At 39.7% G+C, this 24,464-nt stretch overlaps 1 protein-coding gene across 6 annotated transcripts in view; it reads left to right on the plus strand.

Moving 5' to 3' along the window:
- The first annotated feature begins 546 nt into the window (after positions 1-546).
- Positions 547-24,464, plus strand: part of GREB1L (GREB1 like retinoic acid receptor coactivator) — a 246,922-nt gene continuing 223,004 nt past the window's right edge. For 5 of the 6 annotated variants that reach the window (XM_025273445.2, XM_025273447.2, XM_044934473.1 and 2 more), the window contains exon 1: positions 548-669. The gene's annotated coding sequence lies outside the window, so the exon portion shown is untranslated. Of the gene's footprint in view, positions 670-24,464 lie in introns of all 6 variants that reach the window. The other variant, XM_044934471.2, reaches the window with a different exon arrangement.

Genomic DNA, 24,464 nt, shown 5'->3' on the forward strand with positions numbered 1-24,464 from the left:
CCTTTGGCCGCCGTCCAGCGGACAGAGAAAGCAATCCCGCAGCGAGGCGAAAGCACTCTATGAATGAAGGTGGAATCGGCGAGAAAATAATTTTTCTTCTCGGCTGAGCCTGTCAGCCGCCCCGGGGGCGTTGTGGGGGACAGTCCTTCTCCCGAGAAGACCCCTCCACTCTCCGCAGTGGTCATACACGTCCCCGCAGTGGCCACACACTTCACCCCCGGGGGCCGTACGAGTTTGGGAATGGAGGCGCGAGCCCCCGGGGCGAGGGGATTCACCCGGGGCGGGGGGCCGCAAGCCCACTCCCCACTGCACTCCGCGAGGGTCGGGAAGCGGGCGCCTGGAAGGGCGGTCGGCCGAGAGGCGGGGCGGAGTGGGGGGCCCGGGGGGTCCCCGCCGCCGCCGAGGTCTCGGGGAAGCGGGAGGGGCCGCACCTGAGGAATCCGCCTCCGGCCGCTGCGGCCGCCGCCTCGCTCCGCCCCGGGGACCTGGGCGCGCGGCCAGCTTGCCCGGCACACACAGACGCCAGCCAGCGGCGGCGCTAGCTCCTCGAAGGAGCGCGGCCGAGCGAGCGGAGCGCGGCGCCGCCACCCGGCTGGGGGTGGGGAGACGAGCCCCGACCCAGGCGAGGGCCACCCCCGGTCCTCGGCCCTCGCGCGCTGCCAGGGCCAGGTGAGCGGCTGTGGGGACTCGGGGCGCAGGGAGGCGGCGGGGCGCGGGGGTGGTGGTGATGAGAGGTGGCCAGCCGGGCGCGAGCGCGCGCTGCTGCGCCGCCGGCGCTGCCCTTTGGCGGGCTGTGCACACCCTGCCTGCGCGGGCAAGCGCGCGGCTGACTTTTTCTGGAGGGCTAGCCCGGCGGAGCGCGGGGCGTGAGCGCCGCTGCGTTTGTACGGCGAGGCCGGGCGCCCGTGCCAGCCCCAAGCCCCACGAGGAGACCCAGTCCCTGCGGTCCGCGCCCCAAGGCCAGAGGCCTGTCACCGCCGCCTTTGTGGCGGGAGCGAGGGAGCCCGAGCCGGGGGGCTGCGGGAGGCGGGGAGCGCCCCTCGGGAGCGTCTCCTGGAGCCCGCGGGCCGCCAAGGGGGGGTCTCCCGGGCGCGGGGTTGGGGGCGGCAGGTAGGGAGGCGCGGAGGTGACGCGCGAGGATGGAGAGAGCCGAGTCCCGGGTGGGAAGTTGGGAGCGTCCGGCGGTGGCCGGGCGTTTGCCCGGGGTGCCCGGGCGGCTCGGCTCCGCACGAAATGTCACTCGGTCACGGGCGCGCGCGCGCGTGTCCTCCGGCCATCGTTCGAATTTCTCTGAGAGGGGCTGGGGACCCCTCTTGTGCCGACGGAGACACAAAGGGTTGTGTTGACAGCTGACCTGACGCGAGCGGACGGCGCGGAGCGTTGTGTGCAGGGCCGGGGATGGGGAGGGAGGCGAGGGATGCGGAGGCGGTTTGTTAAAGTTCATCAATTTCCTCAGTCCGTCTTCCGGGCTCCGGGGAAAAAGGAACGCTGGGTTTCGATGCACTTCATGGGGCGGATCAGTCCGCCCGAGCCCACGTCGGGTCCAGAGCCGGATTCGCCCGCGGGGCCGGACGGAGCCTGGAGAAACACCTCCTCGATCGGTTCCTTTCCTCCGATTGCGTGACTGATGCAAGGTCCTTATCCACCACTGCGGCCCTCTGGCCCCGGTGGAGAAGACAGAAACCACGTTTTAATTTGTCCTCCTCCACCTCGCCCGGGAGGTGGGAAATCCCACTGAAATCTCATTTTTAAAAAATCTAGCTATTTAAAGATGGGGAAGAGTTTGTCCGCAAAAGGTTTTTTGAATGAAACCCCCCTTTTAGAAACCTCCCCTTCCTCTGTACATCTTTTTTTTTGAGGGGGAGGGGTACTTTAAATCCTGGAATTCTCTTTTGAGTTTTGGAACTGTGTTGGGGTTTTTTTTTTTCCCCCTTTAGGAATATTTCTATGTAGTTTTACAAATCGCAATACTGAAAATTTCAGATAGAGAAAAATTTAAATAATTGTTTTATTAAAATACTATTAGAATTACGTGCAGGTAGGTATGTGTTTCAAGGGAAAGATTTAATTAATGAATATTGGAAAGTTATATGCAAAGGATGAAAATTTCAAACACCAGTGTAAAATACGCCTTCTGTCTCAGAGACCCATATTCCTAATGCCCTAATCCTTCCTCCACCCAGAGGCAACCACTCTCCTCCATTGTATATCCTTCTATAAACCTTCTTTTAGAATGGAATTACATTGTGGAAATCGAGGATGAAAGGAACTGGATATGTAAGACTGAACTGCGTCTCAGTGGTGATGAATCTTAATTTGATATTCACTTGTGATGATGTTAGACCCTTTCATTTGGCCTAAGGCACTTATCAGTTAGAATGCTGAAAATCTTAGAACAAGCTTTCAGTGCAAAGCAGAACTATTAAATGGTTATCTCCCTCCATCACCAGTTTCTTCTGGTTTTTATAAGCTTTGTTATTTATAATCTTTGATTTTTCTTCCATTTCGGAGCTCTTTATGAAGTAGAGAATGAAAACTATAGCTATTCTATCAAGCGCAGCACATATCTGCAAGACATTGAAAGGATATATGAATACTCCCACTGACACGAGATAGTATAAAAATTTCAATAGTATGAAGGCCAAGGTTAAGACATTTGGTCCTATCTCTTAGTTCCAGGCTTGGATTTGCCATAAACTAGCTAAATGAACTAACTTTCTAAGAAATGCTTTTGTTTCCTCCCCCAGTTAAATAAAGGAATTGAACCATGTGGCTTCTGAGCCTCCTTCTAACTCCAAAATTCTGTGATTTTTGGTAAAATGGTAGTTCTGTAGGTGTCCTAAAACTGGGTAAGGATAAACCAGTTGGATCTATGGGTATTAGTGGAGTGACCCCCCCCTCCCCAAAAATCCTAAATGGTAGATTCATAAAGAAGTTGAGATGTTTAAACAACATTCCTGCTTTTATGAGATTGATATCATTGAAGAACAGCTACTTTATTTTCCCACAAAATGTCTGTTTATGCTACTGAAAAAGGTCGAACCCTGAATGGGCCTCTGTGTATCACCTTGTATGGCTAAGGAGAGTGAATTTTCTTCACAGCTCGTGGTGCCATTTTTAGGGAAATTACTCTTACCAGACTCTTACTTTTCTTCTTAAAGTGGAAATAAAGTTCATTGACCTACTTCAAAGGAACTTTACCTAATTTAATTAGCGATTCTCAAAAGTATTTAGAATATGAATAATCCTTATGGCCAAGCTATTTTAGTGACTTTATAAATATTCACTTAGAGATCATGTTCTTAGTAGGAAACTTTTCTAATCTCTAAGACACCTGCAACTGCAAATTCCTAGAGGGGTGCAGGGAGCCGAGGAGTGATTTCAAGGTTATGACAGTAAAAAGAGTTAAGTGATTTTAGTCACTATATGTGATCTCAGTTAAGGGTTTCATAAGGACACTGTAAGTGGCGGTTACAGAAATCATTCTTGTTAAAGAGATATCATACTTTGAAGATTCAGAGTCAACAACAAAGAATATGATGTATTTAGTCTGAATATCTGTAATATAAATACATTACAGTGAAGTTTTAGGGGTTGTTCAACTGGGGTGATAAGAATATGAACTAGAAGGTTAGATTTGTAAGGGTGCTGAGAGTAATCTTGATTGACAAAACTAACAAAAACAAAAGAAGATTAAGTACCAGTAATGAAGTTCTTCTAAAATGGAACCGTTTTTGTTTTTGACCAGCTTCCATCCCATCCTAACCATGTGAATATGTATTTTTACAAATGTCTTATCATATTGCACATGTTTCTATAATTTACTTTCTACTGTTTACAAGTAGTTTATTGTATCATAATTTATTTAGCTCTTTCTCTGTTTCATGATTTTCCTGTTTTTAAAAAATATAAGGGCTACCCTTATGAATGGGACAAACAAACAAACTTAGAATTGTTTCCCTAGAGAGGTAATACAGTGTAGTTCTAAATAGTTGGGGTCTAAAATTAAAGGTTCTGTGTCCAAAACAGCTCCATCCCTTATGGGCAATATTGGGCAAGTAACTTATTTTTTCAGAGCTTCCTAATCTATAAAGTAGGTGTAGTAATAGCTCTTAATATGGTTAAGATAAAAAAGCAGTAATACATGTAAAAAGCATTTACACATGTAAATGTTAGCTCTTTTTTAATTAGGAAATTTCCTGATTTCTTGTATCTCCAAATTACTTTCCAGAAGGGTTACATAAATTTATACTTATTTGTGTGTACTTATTTTAAACATTTATGTTATTGTGATTAATTTGATCAGTGTAAAATTGTATACGTTTGTTTTGATTTGCATTCCTTTGATCTTGTGTGAGGTGAGAGGTAATTTTTTTTTTTCAATAGTATTGCTACAGTTTTCTACTTGGAGAGGTGGAAATTTCATCACCTCAGCCATTTTGAACAAGACTATAAGACAAGCCAATAGGACAGGTCAGTCACAACACTAATGAGTGAACCAAATTTTCCAAGTTTCTTTCAGATTAGTTGTCGTTTTCTTGTATTCTCAACTGGTGGTGGATTTTATCCATTATTCTTAAAAATATGGCTGTTAACATTAATGAATAGTGTTCTCTATCAATCCCATTTAAGTGAAAATGCAATCCTCTCTTTTTTCCCTCGAAGGGCTGATTTTTATTAATTAGCGTTACTGTGATCCAAATTGGTGGATTTTGGCTAGGAATGCTTCCTAAAATGGGGGGAGAAAAGATCAGAGAGAGAAAGTTTCATGATCGCTAATCATGTTATTTTTTGGCTACCAGTGGGTAATGAAGTTATATCCTCTGACTTGAGTTCTTATACAGTCAAGGTAATTTAGACTACACAAAAGCATGCCCTTGTTAGTTCTGGAGTTCCAGCAGCCCTGATATTTCTGGCAAACACACACCCAACGTGGATAACAGCAGCTCTTTGTGCTCCTGGGCTCCAGGAGGGCTTCCTATTGTGTACTCTTCCTTGCCTCCCATTCTTGACTGACTGGTGATAGCAGCTCCAAGTCCAGATGTGAAGTCCCCACAGGGCTGCCTCTCTGCAGCCGGGCTCTGTGTTTATCCCCACCACCCACCCCTTCAGTGCCTTTGCTTTTGTCCTCTGACATAGGGAATTCACTCTTTTCAAGGTTGTGGTTTCAGATTTTATTTTTAGTGTATCTCTGTGCTTTATGAGTGTCCTCAAGAGTCCTACAGTAGAAACTGTAAGCGTGATTAGCATAGATTAACGCCTAATCGGCACTGGATAAATGTTTGTTGCTGTGAACCATATCTCGGATGGTCTTCTCTGTTCCTGGGCATCGTGCTATTTTTATGGTAAAATAGAAAACAAGCTCGGGTTGTGTGATGGATTGCTGAGTTTGCCTATACTACCAAGGTTAGGAGTGGGAACCTGCTTGCTTTGGCCCTTTGAACTTCTTGTGTGTTTAGAGGAGATTCTTAATTCTTGTCTTTCTTTTCTTTTGTAAAATGGGATGAACAATTAAAGGACTGCTCTAATTATCCACCTTCTGCACAGAATTGTTGTGAAGATAAAATGAACTAATAAATGTGGGCATGTTTTAGAAGAAAAGGGTGTATGAGTTCACACTGTGTCGTCATAATTACACATTATCACTACACATCCAGAAGTGTCCACGTCATAATTACATATTATCACTACACATCCAGGAGTGTCCGTGTCTTTGAGGAAGCCCTATCCCAGTGTGGAGCTGTGCTGGGAGCATGGGGTTAGATGAAAATTCTTGGGGTCCAACCCAAATCGTGGGGGTGGGGCCTGTTCTACATTTTAACAACACTTCTGATACTGACCCACTCCCATTGGGAGTAGTAAATGTCCATTAATCCCTAGAATAGTATTCTCCTTGTTAAATGTTAGTGGTAAGATAATCCAGAAATACAACATCACTTTTTCGTGCTGAGTATGAAATGAAAGTTAGCTATTATCATTCACCTTTTAACCTCTCTGAATGTGATTCAGAGCAGGAATTGTAGACTCAGGTGCCTTGGAGCAGGTAGTTTGCCTGAGGGAAGCAGGACACCTGTAAGATAATAGGGTATGCCGAGTTCTGGTGGGCAAGAAAGACTGAAGGTAGCATGATTTCTAAGGCTGCACTGATGTTTGCCCTGTATGTTGCTGTTAACCAGATCATTTGATTTTTGTCAAATGGAACTGAAAATTCATATTTTTATATGAATTTAAATGATGGCAGTAAATTCAGACGGTAAAGAATCTGCCTGCAGTGTGAGAGACCCGGGTTTGATCCCTGGATCGGGAAGATCCTTTGGAGAAGGGAATGGCAATCCACTTTGGTGTTCTTGCCTGGAGAATTCCACGGGCAGAGGAGACTGGAGAGATACAGTCCATGGGGTCACAAAGAGTTGGACATGACAGAGCAACTAACACACCCAATACATTTTAAAGAAAACATATGGACCCAGGAAAACAAATTTGGAAGCCAGATAATTTCCAGCTTCTCAATTAATTGACATGGGTGGGGATTTCCCTGATGGTCCAGTGGTTAGGACTCCCTACTTCCGCTGCAGGGGGCGCCAATTCAGTTCTTGGTCAGGGAACTTAAGATCCTGCATGGTGGCCAGTGTGGCAAAAAAAAAACCCAAAACCCCAACAAACAAAAAACAAGAAAACAAGCCCAAAAAATGGGTGAAAATATTTGCATTTGGATTATTATGAAGACAGAAGAAAGCACTCTGCTCAACATTATTAATAAAGAAATGCACATGAAAACCATACAGACATATTTTGACTTGCAGGTTATAAAGATTTAGTACATCAATAATATCTAGCATTGGCAACAGGATAAAGAAAAGGTTTCTGTTATACACTATAAAGGAGAAGGCAATGGCACCCCACTCCAGTACTCTTGCCTGGAAAATCCCATGGACGGAGGAGCCTGGAAGGCTGCAGTCCATGGGGTCGCTGAGGGTCGGACATGATTGAGCTACTTCGCTTTCACTTTTCACTTTCATGCATTGGAGAAGGAAATGGCAACCCACTCCAGTGTTCTTGCCTGGAGAATCCCAGGGACGGGGGCGCCTGGTGGGCTGCCGTCTATGGGGTCGCACAGAGTCGGACACGACTGAAGCGACTTAGTAGTAGTAGTAGTAGTAGTATACACTATAAAATGACAATTACAACTTTTCTGGAGAGCAATTTAGCATCATGTGTCAAGATTTTAAATGTCGGTACCTATACTGTTCAATGTGGCAGTCCATCACTATGTGTGGCTATTTAAACTAATTAACATTATATAAAACTAAAGATTTGGTTTCTCATTTGCACTAGTCACATTTCAAGTGCTCATTAATTGCATGTGGTGGGTGGCTACAATATTGGACTGTGATGATGTGGAACTTTTTCTTCATCAGAGAAAGTTCTTATGGATAGTACTGGTCAAACCTCTGAGTCAGAAACTTCCCTTCTAGGAATTTGTTAGAAAGAAATAATTAGACAAATGCATGTAGTAATAACATCATCTTTTTTTTTAAATTTTATTTTATTTTTAAACTTTACATAATTGTATTAGTTTTGCCAAATATCAAAATGAATCCGCCACAGGTATACATGTGTTCCCCATCCTGAACCCTCCTCGCTCCTCCCTCCCCATTCCATCCCTCTGGGTCGTCCCAGTGCACCAGCCCCAAGCATCCAGTATCGTGCATCGAACCTGGACTGGCAACTCGTTTCATACATGATATTTTACATGTTTCAATGCCGTTCTCCCAAATCTTCCCACCCGCTCCCTCTCTCACAGAGTCCATAAGACTGTTCTATACATCAGTGTCTCTTTTGCTGTCTCGTACACAGGGTTATTGTTAACATCATCTTAAACATTATTTACAGGAGTAAAAAATTAGAAACAAACTGAACATCATGTTTTCTAAAAACTGTGTTGTATTAAACATCCATGAACTTCCCAGGTAGCTCAGTGGTGAAGAATCCACATGCCAATGTAGGACACTTGGGTTCATTCCCTGGGTTGGGAAGATGCCCTGGAGTAGGAAATGGCAACCCGCTCTAGTATTCTTGCCTGGAAAATTTCATGGACAGAGGAACCTGGCAGGCTAGAGACCATGGGGTTGTAAAGTATCAGACATGACTGAGCAACTGGGCACACACACACACAAATATCCATGATACATTGTTAGTGACAATATCCCTGTTGCAGAAGCATTTTATTTATTTAGGTAGATAACTTAAGTACACAGAAATTAAGTAAGTGTTAGTCGCTCATTTGTGTCCGACTCTTTGCAACCCCATGGACTATAGCCCGCCAAGCTCCTCTGTCCATGGAATTCTCCAGGCAAGAATACTGGAGTGGGTTGCCATTCCCTCTCCAGGGGATCTTCTCAACCCAAGGATCGAACCTGAGTCTCCTGCATTGCAGGCAGATTCTTTACCATCTGAGCCACCAGGGAAGCCCACGTAGAGATTAGCGGAACAAATTTTCTCCTCCAGCAAATGATTGTAGTTATGACAGAGCTCTGCCTTTTTAGCCTGTAGCTCTTCTCATATTAGACTTGGTTGACTTTTACAAAAGAGCAAGCCGAGATACTTGACAATTCTGCAGGCTGCCTTAGTATCACTGGGGTTCCTGTTAGAAATTCAGAGGCTCAGACTCCATTCCAAACATCCTGAATCAGAATCTCTCGAAGGGCCCGGGGATCTGTGTAATAACAAACTCTCTACTTCCTGCCGGTATCTGCCTCCTATCACTGATCTCTCGAGCTTTATTTGTTTTATCTTGGCCAAGTGTGATCTCCTTGAACTCGATCCAGGCCTCGTTTGAGGTGCTTCAGAGGTGGCAGTGAAGAAAACTAACAAATATCCCTGTCCTGATGGGAATCAAACAATAAGCAAAAGAAATGTCAGTAAAATATGTTGTCTTTTAGGTAGTCAGAAGCTCTGGGGAGGAAAACTGAAGCAGAAAGAGGACTTAGAAAGTGAGATGGGAGTTGAGATTCTCTCCAGAGTGTGACTGAGAAGTGACATCTAAGTGAGGACCTGAAGGCTGGGAGGGACGGAACTCTTGGAAATTTGGAGGCAGAGCATTCTTGGCAGGGCTCAAATCCTCAGAGGGGTAACTGGGAGGCCACAGCAGGAAGAGCAGAGGCAAGTGAGGGAGTGAGGGGGATCAGATCAGAGCGGCCATCGAGATCTTCTGGCTTCAGAATTCTTTGTTCTCCCTAGTGTACCCCACTCCTCAAACTCTTGGGTTAATCAGTTTGTAATGAGATCAGACATCCTTAAATTCACTGTTTTTCAGTGTGATCTGTCGACACCTGCCTTATTCGCCTGGGGTCCTTGTTAAATGCGGATTACTTGTCCCTGCGGAATTAGAGTTTCTAGGCTGGGACCCTGGAATGTGCGTTTTAACGATCTTCTCAGGTGGTTTTTATGGACACACAAGTCTGAGAACCACTCCTCACATTTATCATTTTGCAAGTTTAGCTTCTAGAAAGGAGGTGTGTCTAAAATTCTCACCACAGCCTGTTGCGGTCATAATGAGAAAATGTAATTGATATAGTGTCTCATTTACTTCCTGCATTTTAAAACTGATTAAATTGATACTACTTATAGTAAGTGACTGAAGCAGCAGCAGCATAGTAAGTTTATGTGTATACCTCTGTTGGAATATTCGGGGATGGTAAGATTATTGTCATAATTGTTACCCACATCAGAGGGTGCGGAACCTTTTCACTTGAGGGTTCTGTCTTCCCCCTCATCCAATCAGGTTTTTTTGGAAAGGGTGAATTTCAATTTATTTGATTGTTTAAAATCATATTTTCTTTTTTCCCATTCTCTTTCTTTCTCTCTGCCTCTTGTTTATTTTCTCGTTCCTCTTCTTTTCTTCTTGAAATCTAACTATCTTAAACACGATTAATGTTTTGGTCACCATTCTCTTACACATTTCCATGCATATTTATATATATTCACCAACACAAATAATTTTACATGATAGGGTCATATGTTTTTTAAGACAACTAGTCACATCTTTTAAGAAATTCATTGTTGTGTGTGCATAGTCACTTATTTGTGTCTGAACAACCCCATGGACTGTAGATCACCAGGCTCCTCTGTCCATGGGATTTCCCAGGCAAGAGTACTGGAGTGGGGTGCCATTTCCTTTTCCAAGGGATCTTCCTGACTCAGGGATCAAACCTGTGTCTCCTGAATTTGGCAGGCAGATTCTTTACCACTGAGTCATCTGGGTTCAGGGAGTCTAAATTACCTCTTTAACCTCCCTTTTCACTTCCACAGTGTGGCCAGTCTGCTCTTTATTTTGTTTAACTTTTTCCATGATCATGGAAACATATATATATACTGTATATCTTCAACATCTAATATATACTGTTGGATTATATATATATATAATCACAATTATATATATAATTTCTTTTTTCTTAATACTTAATGAAACACAAGACATACCTAGAAGTCAAATGGTATAGCTCTTGTTTATTCGTTTCAATGACTGCATACTGTTCTGTGATATACATATTCCACAGTTAAACAACCATTAACTTCACCAGAGGATATTTATTTACACCAAACAAGAACCAGAGTTGTATACTAAATGACAGGCATATCTGATTATATAATTTTAAAACATTTTTGTAAAGCAAAAAAAGAACTGTAAACAAATACCATAGACAAATGTTAGATTGAAAAAAAATCATTGCATATGCAGACAAAAAATTACCATCTGATATATAAGAAATCTTCACAAAATGATAATAAAAATATTTTCTAAAGCATAATTTTAAAACAGTTTTAAAATGCTGTGATTAGGTCATTCACAGAAGCACAATTCCAAATGGTCAAAAATATGAAAAATGCTTAACTTTATCAGTTATTTGGAAATGCAAGTTAAAAATAATAGTAAGCTTCACTTGATACCTACCTGATATTAATATAGATCTTTAATTCACATTAAAATTTCCAAAATCAGTTTCTTTATTCACTGAAAATCTATGCAGAAACTTTTTTCTCAAAAGTTATACTAAAGTTATGAAGCATAATTATTTTCCAAGGTTTCTCATTTGCTCAGAGAATTGGAGGCGAGATTGACTTTTATTCCCTTTTAGACTCAACTCATAGCACAAGGCCCTGGAAAAGGAAATGGCAACCCCCTCCAGTATTCTTGCCTGGGAAATCCCATGGACAGAGGAGCCAGGTGGGCCTTAGTCCATGGAATCACAAAGGGTCAGACACAAGTTAGCAACAAACAGCAACGACAACATAGCCCAAGAGATGAGAATAGAGCCCAGAAAACTGGCGTTTGAGACCAGTTGCAGGACTTTCTTTTTTTCCAAAAAGTTTTCTTCAATTTGAAAACAAATTGTGGATTTTAGAGCCAGAGGTGAATCCTAAGAGGAAAACAGGGTTTTACTTGACTTCCCAAGGTCACCTGGCTACTCCTTCACCCTCTCTGCTTTCCTGTCCTGCTCCTCAGAATCTTCTCATGCCTTTAGCTGCAGCTAATATAGAGAAATCACATTTCAAGAATGTTTCCATTTTCAAAAAAGTATTGAATATACAGCATTTAAACAAATTATATTGTCATGGAGATTTTAAGTAGAAATAATAACATAATGAGAACAGTATAAAAAATCAGCAAAGACACATATCACTTACAATTCTACTACCCTTACAAAATGAACTGCTTTTCCAGCTTTACCTCAAGTACTTACCTATATGCATGAATGATTTCACAAATGATAATATTTCACTACTATTTCCAAGACCTTTTCGCAACTTTGACTTTCAGGACTTTCACGCTAGTCTTCTTGACTCTGGTCCTCTCTTCTGACCTGTTTTTCATGCCTGTCATTTCTAAGCCTTGAACTTTGTTTCATATCAGTTTCAACCTGGCTTAGATGCCTTCCTTAGCATTTCCCCGAAATAGTAGTATTCCGTTCTAATGCATGGAAGAGGGCAAAAAACTAAAGACGTTAAACTAATTAATTCCTGATATCTCCAAAATATATGGGGAGAGGGTGTGGGGAGCACTTCTTGGTGCTCGATGATATTGTCGAGAGCTCGGGTTCTTTCCGTCACTTTCTGCTATCCTTAGCTGTTGGTGTTTGTTTCCACCTTGTCCTTTCATTGTACTCGGGTGTCAGCAGCACATTCAAGCCTTGCAAGGTTCTGACTGGAGTCAGGAAAAGATTCTATTTCTTCAAGTTAAATAATTTCTAAAGAGTTTACCCACATACCCAGATGTACCAAATCCCATTGGTTAGAATTTATCACATACTCATGTGTAAGCTTTTATACTTTTCATGGGATTCTTATTGAATCCCATTCTCCAAAGACCCTGATGCTGGGAAAGATTGAGGGCAAGAGGAGAAGGAGGCGACAGAGGATGAGATGGTTGGGTGGCATCACCGATTCAATGGACATGAGTTTGAGCAAACTCTGGGAGATAGTGAAGGACAGGGAAGCCTGGCATGCTGCAGTCCATGGGGTCGCAAAGCATCAGACATGACTTAGCAACCGAATGACATGTGCCAGCTAGTTACTGATGAGGAAAACAGAAATCCCACGACTAGTGTAGAATAATGAAGATTCACTCCAGAGCTTGGGGAAAAGTCTCTCTGAGGTAAGCATGAATAACCCACACGTTTTAATACAGAAAAAGATCAGGAAATGATTCAGTTATGCAACTAGCAGCATGTGTCATGAAATCCAATTTCCTTAGTTCCCTTCAAGGCTTTTTATAATCTAACCTCATGATAATCACATATAAAACCTCTGTTTTAGACAAGTCAATCAGTTGTCTTTCCTGCTTTTCTCATATGAGTTCCTACCTGTGGCTTGGCTCACTTTTCCCTTAGAAATCTCTTCCTATTCCCTAGTGCTGGCTGTGGCTATTTAAATTTAATTACAGTTAAATTAAAAATTCAGTTCTTCAGGCATACTAATTGCATTTCAAGGCCCTGGAATGGCCACGTGTAGCTAGTGTTTATTGTACTGAACATCACAGTTACAGACTATTTCCACCACTTTAGAAAGTTCTGTTCAGACAACACTAAAGAGTCTTGCAAATCATATTTAAACAGTGTTTGCCAAACTATAGGCCACTTGTATCAGAATCAACTAGAGATATGTATTTTTGCCCCAGCTTTATTGAGCATACAGCACTGTATAGTTTAAGGTGTACGTCATAGTGATTTAACTTATTTGACTGATTTGACCTCATGAAATGATTACCAAAAAAGTTTAGTGAACAGCCATCATCTCATACAGATACAAAATTAAAGAAAAAAAATTATTTTCCTTGTGGTCAGAATTCTTAGGGTTTATTGTCTTAACAACTTTTGTAACATACAGAAGTGTTAATTACATTTATTATGTTGTACATCATGTCCTTAGTATTTATCTTATAACTACGAGTTTGTGCCTTTTGACTGCCTTCATCCAATTCCTGATCCTCTCACTCCCCACCTCTGGTAACCATAAAATTGTTTCTTTTCCTATGGGTTTGTTTGTTGGTTTGCTTTTGAAGTATAATTGACCAAACTATGTTAGTTCCTGTAATAGAGCATAGTGATTCGATATTTCTATACATTTCAAAATGATTACCTCAGTGTTTTGTTACCATCATTCACTATACAAAGAAAGGACACAATTATCAGCTTTATTTCCCACACTGTACATTTCATATCTGTGGTTCATTTGTTTTGCAATTGAAAGTTTGTACCTCTTTATCTCCCTCACTTATTTCTCTCTTCCCCCCACTCCTCTGGCACCCTCCTGTTTGTTCTCTGTGTGGATGACTGTTTCTGTTTGTTCATTTGTTTTGTTTTTTATATTTCAAATATAAGTGAAATCATACAGTATTTGTCTTTCTCTGTTTGACTTATTTTGGTTAGCATAGTTCTCTGTTTGTCCATCCCTGTTTGCAAAAGGCAAAGTTTTGTGTTTTTTTAATGCCTGAATAATATTCCATTATATTTATATCTATATATATCTCCCATGTCTTCTTTATCCATTCTTCTATTGACGGTCACTTAGGTTGCTTCTTACCTTGGATGATGCAAATTCTACTTCCATGAACATAGGTGTGCATGAATCTTTTTGAAACAGTGCTTTTGTTTTCTTCAGAAAAATATCCAGAAGTAGAATTGCTGGACTGTATGGTAGTTCTATTTTTAGTTTTTTGAGGAATCTCTGTACTGTTTTACATAGTGGCTTCACCAATTTATATTCCCACCAGCATTATACAAAGGTTCTCTTTTCTCCACATCCTCACCCACACTTGTTTTTTGTGGTCTTTTTTGATGGTAGCTATTCTAACAGTGTGAGGAGTATCTCATTGTGGTTTTTGTTTGCATTTCCCTGATAATTAGTGATATTGAGCATCTTTCATGTGCCTGTTGGCTATCTGTAGGTCTTCTGTGGAAAAACTTCTATTCAGATCCTCTGCTCATTTTTTAATCAAGTTGTTTTTAAAAAAATTGAGTTGTATGAGTTCTTTGTATATTTTGGATATTAACTACTTATTGGATACTTGAAGTTGCTGTTTAAATGTTTAAAAACCAAGCTCTAAGTGTTTAGCCCCAGGCCACTTTTATGCCTCCAAAAGTTGAAGAAACTAGATCACTGTGAGGTCTAGTTTACTTTATTTCCTTTATGGAAGTACCCTAAATATTGGAGTTTTTATTAATTTTCTGCTTCTCTAAACTTTTATAGCACTTTAGATTTTCATTGTAGATATTTATTATCTCTATTTCAGAAATATTTTTTTCTGAATGTTAGAATGTAAGCCCCTTGAGAAGAGATACTATGGCATTTTCCAAAATGTCTAATACAGTGTTGGGTACATAGTAAGTACAAAGTATTGACTGATTAATTACATTCTACAGAATTGACATATACAGTCTGTATTTAGTTGGCAATTCTTTGAAATGTCATAAAACTGTCTGTGGTATTGGGGAAAGAAGATAGATGATGGTAAAAGTATTTCCACAATATTTTTCCTCAATTTCATTTGTTAGAAATAAATCTGAAAACTTTCTGCTTAGATTTCTAACAAATGTTATATGATGATGTTCCCTATAAAAGTTTGGGTTTGCAGCATTTTTTTTAAATGGCCATTTTAAATATGCTCTGATCCCTTGGTTCTCCTGTGGAACATAAACTAATCAAACCTTTGGAGTGATAGCTGATAGAGAAACTTCTTGTTGCAACTGAACTCCCCACATGAATCAGGGTTTACTTCCTATCTAGAGAATCCAGTAACTATTCTCCTCTATTTTAATGATTTAATAATCACATGAAAATTGTTGGAGCGGGAAGTTAAGGTCTTGGTATATTAGAGATATTAGACATATCCTTACAAGTTGCAGCCCAGTGAAGGATCAAGTTAGACTAATAATTAATATTAGTAATAGTCATATTACTAGTAATGGGAATCATGAACAGCAGCATCTCATTTAATGTAAAGACTAAATGTAAGGAATGCTTCTCTTACTTATGTTCTTTTGTGCATAATTTCACAGATTGTATCATTCTGTGGGTTGACATGAAAACAAACAAGAGCATTCTCTGGTAGGCTCATTACCTTAGAATACAAAGTGAAAGTGAAAGTCGCTCAGTCGTGTCCAACTCTTAGAGATGTCAGGTCCTATACAGTCCATGGAATTCTCCAGGCCAGAATACTGGAGTGGGTAGCCTTTCCCCTCTCCAGGGAATCTTCTCAAACTGGGGATTGAACCCATGTCTCCTGCATTGCAGGTGGATTCTTTACCAGCTGAGCCACAAGGGAAGCCCAGGAATACTGGAGTGGGTAGCCTCTCCCTTCTCCAGCAGATTTTCCCAACCCAGGAAACAAACCAGGGTTTCCTGCATTGTAGGCATATTCTTTACCAACTGAGCTATCAGGGAAGCCACCTTATAATACAAAATTAATCTAATTTATTTTTCAAGAAATGAAATCTTTATTGAACAGATAACTATTTTCCACTGGAGACTCCTGATATATTTTTGATGTTCAGACAGTTGATTTATTTATTGGATTTATTTATTTGTTGGATTCCAAAACAGTCACCTTTCTGAGATAATGGATCAAAGCACCAAGCAGGATGCCTATTACAAAATCGTCCCTCAAGAAATCTCAGTTCTTTTTCCTCATCAGACTTGCTGAATGACATGCCTCAGACTTCATCATGTGTGTGTGCGTGTGTGCTAAGTTGCTTCAGTCATGTCCGACTCTTGTTTGGACTGTAGCCCGCCAGGCTCCTCTGTCCATGGGATTCTCCAGGCAAGAATACTGGAGTGGGTTGCCCTTTCCTCCTCCAGGGGATCTTCCCAACTCAGGGATCAAACCCACGTCTCCTGCTTGGCAGGCAGATTCTTTACCATAGCGCCACCAAGGGAAGCCAAGCGAAAGCTGAGAAGCAGTGTGATATTACAATTGCTGCTGCCAATTATTACTTCAAAGCCTTAAAAAAAGTACGTACAGGTCAAACACAAACTTTACGGTGGAATTATGGTGTCTGTTTGCAATGCGTGACCTTTAGCTTCCCAAGGGTAAACAGCTATCTCGTAATCTCCCATGTAAAGGTATCTAAAGTGCGTGCGTGCTAAGTCGCTTCAGTCGTATCTGATTCTGTGACCCTATGGGCTGTAGCCTGCCAGGCTCCTCTGTTCATGGGATTCTCCAGGCAAGAATACTGGAGTGGGTGGCCATGCCTTCCTCCAGGGCATCTTCCCCACCCAGGGATGGAGCCCGCGTCTCCTTCACTGGCAGTTGGTTCTTTACTACTAGTGCCAGAATAGCAATTAGTATTAAATGTTTTGCCTCGCAACTACTATTACCAAGTTTTTCCTTTTCTAGAAAAGTTAGACTATGTTAAAATCAGCTTTCTGCCCCTTGTTCATATAAATGGAGCAATCTAATATTAGGGGAGATATTTTCATAGTATTTTGGTCAAAAGATGTACAGAAGCTGTTGGATATTGGCAGGTATTTCTAAAGCTAAAGCTCTTTTGGAGTCTGGAAGTGTAGTGTCTGAGTTACGGTATTTCAGATATTCTAAGTGTTTGAGGTTTTTGGCCATCATAAAGAGTCCTGAGTCAGTGGTATGCCTTATCTCAACTCCACCTCCAGAACAGGAAATGTGGCAGGACAGTGAAATGCATCCCATAGTTATGTATCTGGAATATCAGAGAGAAAGTATTTGTATATGTCAGAGAATATGCATAGAGCTTCCCAGGTGGCTTGGTGGGTAAAGAACCCACCTGCCAATGCAGGAGATGCAGGTTCAATCTCCAGACCAGAGAAGATCCCCTGGAGGAGGGCATGGCAACCCACTTCAGTATTCTTGCTTGGAGAATCCCAAGGACAGAGGAGCCTGGTAGGCTACAGTCCATGGGGTCACAAAGAGTCAGACATGACTGAAGTGGCTGAGCACAAAAACAACACGCATAGGCACAAAACACAACCTTTAATAAAAAACAATCAGAAAAGTCTTTATGATCCATATATACTTTTCTGACTAGTCCTTTCCTACTATTTAATAATTTAATTTATAGCAGAAATTAATAATTTAACCCAATAAATTAATAAAAGTTAATGTACACTTCGTCAGTCATTGCACACATATTATTTCTAATCTTCACAACAACCTTGTAAAGTATGCATCATTGTCCTTTTTATGTCTAAGAAAACTAAGGCTCTGAAAGGTTGAAGTAAATTTTGTAAGCTCCTGTAGGTAGTAAATAGAAAAGTCAGAACTCAAATCTAGGGCTGGCTAATTAAGAATCTTTGTTCTTTCTTCTATGTCACATTCTTGGGTGCCTGTCTTGTGACTCAACGAGAAGGTAAGATCTGGATATCAGAAGGTGCACCTTATGGAAAACATTGCTGCTCTTGCTGAAGATGGCATACATAGGTGCTTAAGGGCATATTAACTCTTTCAGGCCATCAAGGGACCATTTAGTACCTAATTTTTGAGAAATAGACTGTACCAAGGCTGTATCTTGGTTGCTGAGGAGCATAATGGAGGTCAGGTCTTGGATTTACTCACCAAACGTGAAATCTCCGTGACTGGAAGCGCTTTGTCCTTTTGTTCACTACTCTATCTCTGCACCTAGAACAAGCACTTAGTTCTCCTCAATAAATATTTGTCAGCGAATAAATGCATGACCTCTGTAGGGACCTGTGAGCTTTCTTCTATGGCTGTGGAATCTGTCCTTCACCTGGACAGATGTCCTTCACCTAGTCAGATCTAAGCCACTGACTTCAAGGGAGCTGGGAGAGGGAGGGTAGATGGAACAGCATAAGCTTATCACTTCTACTGGAAACACCACGATGAGCCCAGGTACTACAGAAGCTAGATCAGTAGCATTATCTTCTGCATAAAGGATGGTAATAAGGAAAAATAAAACTGAAACAGTACTGTGGCAGAAATGAAAGGAGATGCCCTTGATTTTTCTCTTCTTTTTGAGTTTTACAAAATAATGATGTCTCTGTATGCATCTCTCATGCACGAAGGATGAGCATGCATCCTTCATGCGTGTTAAGTTTATCATCATATTTACTTGTTTACAAATTTACTTACGTAATTTAGGTAACATGAACTTTAAATTTGTCAATAAATATCCTAGTTAATAAGAAATAATCGAAAGCCATCTGTTTCCAGGATAAGACTGCATAGTGGAGGAGAGCCATGGAATTGGAAGTCTGGAAAAAGTGTTTTGAAAAATGGGACAAATCTTTCCTACCGTTTAAATATTACAATTCATTTTGCTCATTTGATTTTAAATTGATAAGGCTTTCAAAATCAAAATAACATGGACTTACTTAGATACCAGGACTTCCCAGGTGGCGCTACTGGTAAAGAACCTGCCTGCCAGTTCAGGAGACATAAAGAGACATGGGTTCGATCTCTGGGTTGGGAAGATCCCCTGGAGGAGGATATGGCATCCCACTTCAGTATTCTTGCCTGGAGAATCCCATGGACAGAGGAGCCTGGCAGGCTACAGTCCATAGGGTCACAGAGTCAGATACGACTGAAGGGACTTAGCATGCACGCACTTTCGATACCTCTACATGGGAGATTACGAGATAGCTGTTTACCCTTGGGAAGCTAAAGTTCACGTATTGCAAACAGACACCATAATTCAACTGTAAAGTTTGTGTTTGACCTGTACTTATTTTTTTAAGGCTTTGAAGTAATAATTGGCAGCAGCAATTGTAATATCACACTGCTTCTCAGTTTTCGTTTGGATAAAAAGTAATTGCTGCATCAAATATGTTTGTCATTTCCTTAAAAATAATTTTTCTCTTCAGTTTTCCTACTGAGCAAGAAGTTAATATCCAGTGGGGTTAACAGAAATCTCCACTGGGCAGGAAATTAACAATAAAAGTCAAGCTAATAAGTCTTCACCAAGTACCTATAATTAGAATGGTGCCTTAGAGGGAGAGAAAGAGAGGAAAATAAAGAATTATTCCTGACCTTGGGGAAGCCTACAATCTAGTTAAGACAATTTTGTGGCTTGTGGTTTTGTAGATTCAGATCTAATTTTATTTAAATCATGTTTCTCGAAGCATTACTCATATAGTAAAAGATTTATATAACATAATATGGAAGCATGTTATTTATTCTGTTGCCAAATACCAAAATTATAATAACGATTCAGTTGAACTGATATCTAGTGGAAATTTAGTGTCCATGTTTTAAACTAGAAGACATTTTAAACTTTGTTCATGAAGTATTGAATGTAAAATTCGAAACAGTGCTAGTGATGTTAAGGAAATCCTGGTATGACCCTTAAATTTGTTAGTAAAACTTCATGGACATTAAGTATTCAATTCGTATCCTTGTTTTTTTGGTAGAACAAATATTAATTTTAGTAAATAAGTTCCTTTTTAGAGGTTCTTTATGTAGTAAATATAAGGTATGAGAAATTATCATTTAGAGAGAAAATGAGTGAAAGTTTATTTTGACCTTCAGTTGATGTTTAAAACAAACTTACACTCATTTGTGTAATAAACTACTATTTTACTATAATGCATATAGATTATATTGAGAAATGATAAGCATTTAAAGTATTGGATCAAAGAGCATTTTCTTAAAAATATATCTTATAAATTTCACTCTAGAAATTTGATTTCTTGCCAATTTTTCATTAGTGAAAGCTATGCACACTCAAATTTGGCCCTTGATATATGTTTCTTATTGTTGTTATTTAGTCGCCAGATTGTGTCTGACTCTTTGCAACTGCATGGACTATAGCCTGTCAGGCTGCTCCGTCCATGGGATTTTCCAGGCAAGAATACTGGAGTGGGTTACCATTTCCTTCACTAGAAGATCTTCCGAACCCAGGGATTGAACCCATGTCTCCTGCATTTGCAGGTGGATTCTTTACCACTAAACCACCATGGAAGCCCATGTTTCTTATTAGGTACAGTAATAAAAAAGTAATAAGACTGATCAGTGCCATATTTATCATAAATATGTTATCTTTTTAAAAGACAACATAATTTTTTTTTAATTGAATGGAGTTAAATTTTCTACCTGATTTATGGGTCACAAGATGAAGATATACGTTAAGGAAAGAAAAAAAAAGAAAGGACTTAAAGAACAGCTACAACTTATTACTTACATATTAATATTTTGGCTTTAAACTCTGTTACTCTTTTATAATAGGGCCTGCTAGTCTGCTGAATTCTGACACATTGTATTTATTGTTGTTGATACAGGTTTTGTTTTTATCTTATTTAGAAGCTAGTTTTCCAGAAACTTCTGTGCATGAGAGGTCTGTTCAGAGTCGACTTTTGTTGGTAGAATTCTGTTTTGAACTGTTGAGAGATACTTTCCCCTTAACTCTTGTATTAAGTTAAAGCATAAACATATACATCCTATTGCAATGATGTAGAAATAAAACTGACTGATTAAAAATAGTTGTAAGTCACAATTTTCTCTCTGCTTTGAACTAGAGCTTTAAATCTCTGAAAACACTCATGTGTGTGGGATGGTTATGATAGATAGTCCAGCTGTCTTTGTGTGTGTTTCATTTAAATGTAAATTTATCTAAGAGACTCTAAAGATGAGCTCAGAAGGTAGAGAATTTTAATTGAATAGTCATTTACTTCTTTTTTCATGAATAGTGAAATAAATTCCCATTTTATACTAAAGAAAATAAAACTTGTTAAATAGACAATACTCAACTAGCTTATTTTAAAGTTTCTTAATGGACTATTAATTTTTCTCATTAGCAATTTTTCTAATTTATAATCCTATTGAAGGAAAATTAATTTATATGTTTTAAAAGCACATACAGCCATACTTCAACAATTTTCAGTATGATGTTGAGTATTATTTTGTAGTACAAGTTGTAGAAATACACTTCAATAAATCTGAGATGTTAAATAAAAACTGTTGAAGTTAGCAGAAGCACACTAACATGTGTATCACACACATGCATAACACACAAATCTACTTACGGGGCTATGCATGTATTTAGACTATATTTCTAACGTCTGCTGAAAACTTAGTCTGATACTGTAATTTTAACTCAACTTTCAGGAACAATTTCTGAGAACAAGTTTTTGAAAAAGTTTCTAGTTATTATTATTCAATTTAAGACAGAAGGTCAAGATTTAAAGTTCTGTTATTTGGCTTCATTTTATACATATTTTTTGGCTTTGTGTCAGCTACCATGAATGCTCTCTTAATGGGGGTTATTTGTGCTGACTTTTTCTACTTCCCTACAATAAAACAGGCCATTTGTGTGAGTTGCTGTTGATTGCATATTTTGAAGTCATTTTTCGAAGACATTACTAGCCTGTGATTATCTTGTGTAAAAAGAAACAAACAAACAAATAGACAAAAAAACTCTTTGATCTACCCTAACCTTTCTATATGTAAATTTTGAAAGAGTGGCACTGTAGCATACCACTCATTGACATTTCCAAAGTAACCTTGTTAAAAGGATGATAAAGTTTACTAAAGGAATTGCCATTCATTGGTTGATAAAATGTACTTAGGTTACATAAATGTAACTACATTCCAAGAAACCACTATAGTCATGGGTTTCTCTTCAAAGAAAAGACCTTTGTTTAATCTAAATATCTTTCTTTTATACAATTAGGAAATGTAAAGGAGTGTTTTTTGAGTATTTTGAGAGGGCTTGAATTTTTATTTATGTCATTTTTAATATGTAGGTTTCTATAGAGTGCTTGCAAATTTTAAGACATAATTCTGCATGTTTTCCTTTAATTAATAGTTAATCTTCAGAATTTAAAACCTAGTAGGGGTGTGAAATGTTTATTCACAGCAGTATCCTAACTTACAGATTCTGTGTTATGAGGTCAGATATATTGGTTTATAATCAGAATCAGTGATTCCTTTTGTTGGTAGTTTGTCATTGGTAAAAAGTGTTCCTGGGTTACAAACCATAAGACTCTACAAGGGGATGATAGCCCAGTGGTCAACCTGGAAAAAATGAGTATAATAAATCAGTTTTCTCTGGGTTCATTTCTATTTTGTGTCATGGTTTAAGAAAAAAAAATAGATGAGCATCAATCAGTGTGAATATTTTAAATTATCCCACCTAGTAAACCTCTTATGCCATGCCTAAGATACAGGCACTGGGTTTTCAGAGGTATTTTCCTTTCAACAATTGCTACACAGTAACTTCCTCTTTTAACTTTTTATAAGGACCTTCTCTTTCAGTAAATTAGATGGTATTGAGGTGGGGGTGGTATAGTCATTATAAGAGGTTTATACCTTACACCCCGGGATGTCACCTGGTAACCAAAAATGCTGTCTGAATGTATTTCTGTAGTGCCCAGCAGGGTGGGGGATGGGGAGAATGAAACTTGAATCTGTGACCATCTGGCCCAGATTTGGCTGATTTCCTGTGCATTGCCCTTTGTTTCAGCCAGACAATGGATTGTTCCTTTTACTGATAAGAACTCTGTTTGATGACTTTGTGCTGAATCAGCAGGTTTGGTTTGGGATTTCAAGCATAGACTCATATTGAGGGGATTTCTGTTGTTCTGGTAGCCTTAACTGTCTTCATTTATTACAAAAATATTCTTAAGGTTCTTTTCTGTTTAATAAATTGGTGGGATTGCAGACAAGTCAGAGAAGATAATTGGGAGTGTAGCATTCTGGTTTCATACTACGTATCTCAAAGATGGAAATTTTCCTAGTTCTTAGTTTTCAAAATTAATCCCTCTCCCTGATTGTAATTTTTGATGAATGTTTATATATTCTCTCTTCTGTATGTCTGAACTTTATTTTTCCACTTGAACCTTTGATGATTTAAATTTAATGTCCTAAATCCAGGCTGGGCTTTTATGATGTGGTCATGTAAACGGTTAAGCTTTCTGAGGCATCTGTTACCATATATCTGCAAATTACATCTTAGGGTGTTAGAGCTATTTTCCTTACTTTACATGCTACAAAATCATCACAAGACTGTTAAAAAAAAAAAAAAAAAAAAGGTGGTTACAGATTACAAGCAGGGTCCTTTGTTGCCCAGCATTATAAGTAAATCAACCATCAGCTGTTGCAGGTTATCTCAGAAACAGTAGTGATCAGAGTGTGGTTAAATGTCACTTTTCCAGAAGACAAGAGGAAATGTCAGTGCTACCATTTTTCTATGTGACCAAGAAATAGAAAAATACTCACTTTTAACTTCTGAAGTGTTAAGAGGCTTGTTGGCAGAGTGGAGTCAACCTTTTAGTTGGACTCCTCTCTTTACAGCTGAATTGCTGTCTAGCAATCCAATACAGAATTGTCTCCAGACAACTTTTTCTGAAACCAGTTATAACTTTAAAAATCAAGCATCTGACCCAAAGGAAATCTGATCTTCTTTGAGATCTAATCTGTAATGCTTTTGTGTAGATAAAGGAATGTTCTTTAGGTAGAATCAATGGTAAGAAAAAAGCTTTTTAATAGTTAGTTCCGCTGGGATGTAATTATGGAGCAGCTGGGACCACACAGCACAGCGCCCTGTCATTTGCTGTAATTAATTTTAGGTCCGCTTGCAGCGAAAGTGAGTAACAACAAATGGCACACAGTCTTCGTTTGCATCCATACGGGGCACTGTCTATTCTTATGTTTTGCTCCGGTCTCTTCAGAATCTCTTTAGAATCTCTTTAATCGACTGCTTGCTCTATTTGATTCCAATACGGCCTCAGAATTGCTTGTTTGGTTTAAAAGTGTGGGTAGTTTGGAATATGAGAATGTTATGGGTGTTAATTGGAAGGGAATATTCAGATTTAATGAACTGATGGGTTAAATCATAGAATAGGGGGAATTATAAAGCTACAGTGAGAATACTGCCAAGACTAGTTACTACTTCATTTTAATCAGAGGCTAGTTCATGGAACTAGTTCGAGGTAGAGGGGAAGGTCTTATCCTTTTCTCCCCCTCCCCCATCCTGTTCACC

The sequence above is a fragment of the Bubalus bubalis genome, chromosome 22, assembly GCF_019923935.1.
Source record: "Bubalus bubalis isolate 160015118507 breed Murrah chromosome 22, NDDB_SH_1, whole genome shotgun sequence".
In the NCBI taxonomy this organism is placed as follows: domain Eukaryota; kingdom Metazoa; phylum Chordata; class Mammalia; order Artiodactyla; family Bovidae; genus Bubalus; species Bubalus bubalis.